Here is a 3570-nt window from a genome sequence, read left to right on the forward strand (position 1 = left end):
TATGCAGCCAGAAACATATGTATGGAGTAATGTGGGGAAGAATGAAGGCACACATCCTAGTGATGCAGGGGGAAATGCAGATGTACCAAACTTATTCCCAGAAGAAAACATCATAGAGGGAGAGGTTTCTATCTCTACACAGTCAAAAGAGAGTGAAGATGAACAAAAACTTCAGGCTGATGGTAGAGTGGAACCTGTGGATTTTAGTAACAGCAGTGCATATCTGCAAAAAGCAGTGAATCCTATACCATCAAGTTTACCACCTCAAGATACAAATCTAAAGCTTATCAATGAGAAACAACCAGAAACAGATTTGGGGAATATAAAAGCTGGTGACATAGGGTTAGATCAACACAGAAAGCCAGAGTTAACAACATCTGACACAAGTTTACATGGCACTGAACAAAATCCAATAAATAACATAAGGATTACAGAATTCAGTGGCTCAGAATCAGAAACTGAGTCAGAAGGAATACCAGATGGTGTGATAATAATGGACCAAGATAGTGATCTAGAACAAATACCTTATCAATTTTATAAGTTTTATGAGGAAGTGGATGAAGAAGGGGATGTGTGGTACACAAATGAGAAAACTGAATAGCTGAAACCAGAACAATCAAAATCTTATCAATATGATGATGAGGAGGTGATCTTTGGGCACAGAACAAGTTGTATACCATTGGAGGAACTTTATGTTAGATTAGGAGTTGATAATGAAGAAGACTTTATAGAGAAATTGAATTACATGGTTTATACAGATACTGATTATGAATAGGAAGGAGGATATCAAGGAACATATTAAAGAACTGGAGGAGGAGATAGATATACAATTTCACATCTATTGTCTAACTTCAAAACATGACAAATACCATTAATGCAGTAGGAGTGAAATCAAGATTAGTTTGAGTTACATAGGGTAACATACAACACAAAAACCTTATGAGAATAAAGACTAGTCTTAAGTATAAAAAGAAAAATATTCTGACAAAAGAACAACTAAGTAATTCAATAACAACAAGAAAAACTCCTAAGCTTTTAGTAGCAAACTCCAATTCCATAACTATGACAAATACAAACATCTAGAATGCTATTGAAGCATCTATTCACATTGGATGAATTCATTATCAAAGACTTTAACATGATGTTATAATTGAGAACTGAAACAGGTTATCCATATCTCTCAACCTTCATCCTAAAACAATCTCTACCAGGGGAAGGAAGAGAGGGAGGATATACCATGAAGATATTACCTCATAGTTTCAGATATCTCATAAGAATCAAAAAGGTGGTCATGTTACCAATGAAGATACATGCAAATGACATCTGATTTTTTTTTAAAGCCATAGTCATGAGCAGCAACATGAGTAGCCCTAGAAAAATAATCTATAACAGTCCTTATTTGCCAATCTATTCACAAAAATTGTCATTTTGGCACCCAGGGGATCGTGGACTCTGTCAAGAGAGTATGGATAGCCCCTGGTATAACTACTATAGCCTCTAAAGTATGTTCAGCCTGCTCTACCTGCCAGGCATATAACCAACATGCATATCGTGGAAAAGCCTTTGGGGGACATCCTCTGGCTTACACACCTTTTGAACATCTACAGATAGATTTCATAACAATGCCAAAGGCTGGACATTATAAATTTTGTCTGGTCATAGTAGATCAACTAACCAGATGGCTGGAAGCATTTCCTACGACCCGAGCCACAGAAGATTTTGTTGCAAAGATACTTTTAAAGGAAATTATTCCTCGTTTTGGCCTGCCAGCACATATTGACTCCGATAGAGGGAGTCATTTTACTGATTCTGTCTTAAACCAAATATATTCTTGCTTGGGGATAACTCCAAAATTCCATTTTCCATATCACCCCCAGAGCTCAGGCCAAGTGGAGAGGATGAATAAAGAACTTAAGACTATGATTGGCAAATTATGCACTGAGACCCATTTAAAATGGCCTGAAATTCTCCCTCTGGCCCTATTTTATCTTAGAAGCAGGCCTAGAGGAGACTTACATACTTCACCATTTGAGATGCTTTTTGGACATCCACCTATACAGGCTAAGCCTTTCTCCCCAGCTTATACATCTCTATTAGGGGGAGATATTACTATTGCTTCCTATATACAGGAATTACAGCACAAACTATGTGAACTTCATGAATCCGGAGCTGCAGTACAAGCTGGACCATTAGACTTTTCTCTGCATGACCTGAACCCAGGAGATAAAGTTTATATCAAGAATTTCAAGCGAACAGGAGCAACTCAACCTTCATGGGAAGGACCATTCCAAATATTATTAACTATTCCAACATCTATAAAGATTGGAGAAAGAGACTCTTGGATTCACTGCTCACATGTGAAGAAAGCATCTTCTGCTGAGGCTGATTGACTTTATCCTATCATATGAATTGTGACTATATCTTATCATATGAATTGGAGACATATCCATAGACAAATGGATGCTGTTTTTTTCAAGAACACATTGAATTACTGATTTTTTTCTTATTTTTCTTATTTCTTTTCTTTTCTTTTTTGATCAGAATATTTGATTTTTTTCTCATTTTTTGTACTGAAGGTACACATAATTAATATTAATGTTATTTTTTCCTGCAGTAATACAAGTTAATATATATATATACTCTTGCTATAATATCAATATATGCCTAAAAGCTTTAAACTATGGGAACCTGCCATTTATTGATAAAATATTATAGGACTGTGATTAATGTTTGTGTCTGATTCCAGGAAAAGGGATAAAAACAAGGAGCACAGACTAAACCTGAATAGTGCCAATAGAGCACACAAGATATATTAAAGTGAGACTCGAGGTTGCGATGCTTAACTTATGTTTAAGTCGTAGGACTTCCTTGTATCTACACTCTTTACGAAGTACTCAAACAAGTACAAAGCTTGACTATCATGCTGGCTCCCTATATCCCTGAGAATAAAAAAAAAAAACAGAGGAGGGAATGACATTTCCCCATCAAAATAGAATTCTAATTCTTTTCTTCTTATATTATGGCAACTTCCTGTAGTCTTGGCTACAAATGGCTAAGTGAAATATTACTGCATTCTGTCCTACATACTTGTGGGATAGAAATTACTTTAAACTGGACCTATACAAGGCCTATTTTGAATTTTTCTTATGTTTTTGATTATTTTTTCTATTCTTTTGATAATTGACACATACACCCCCATAACTGAACATTGCATTCTGAACTAAACTTGATATTTTTTAATACTTACTTCAGGGGGGATTGTATTTTAATTTAAATTCTATGAATTTTTGAATTCTTTTGTTTAAGATTGTATTTTTATAAAAATCCAAGAATTTTGAATTTTGTTTAAGATTTTACTGTTATAAAAAAATCAAAGATTTTGATTCTGTTCGAGAAAAGATCTTCAAGAAAGAAGCCTGAAACTTTTATATCCAGAGAATGAACTGTTGCAGAAAGATGTCAAAAACCTACACTTCATCAAGAAGATCAAGAATGAACTTTGGATATGATTGATTGGACTGAACTTTTGATTGAACATTTATTGTAATTGTACACATTTATGCCAAAAGG

Source organism: Monodelphis domestica, chromosome 4 (genome assembly GCF_027887165.1).
Source record: "Monodelphis domestica isolate mMonDom1 chromosome 4, mMonDom1.pri, whole genome shotgun sequence".
In the NCBI taxonomy this organism is placed as follows: Eukaryota; Metazoa; Chordata; class Mammalia; order Didelphimorphia; family Didelphidae; genus Monodelphis; species Monodelphis domestica.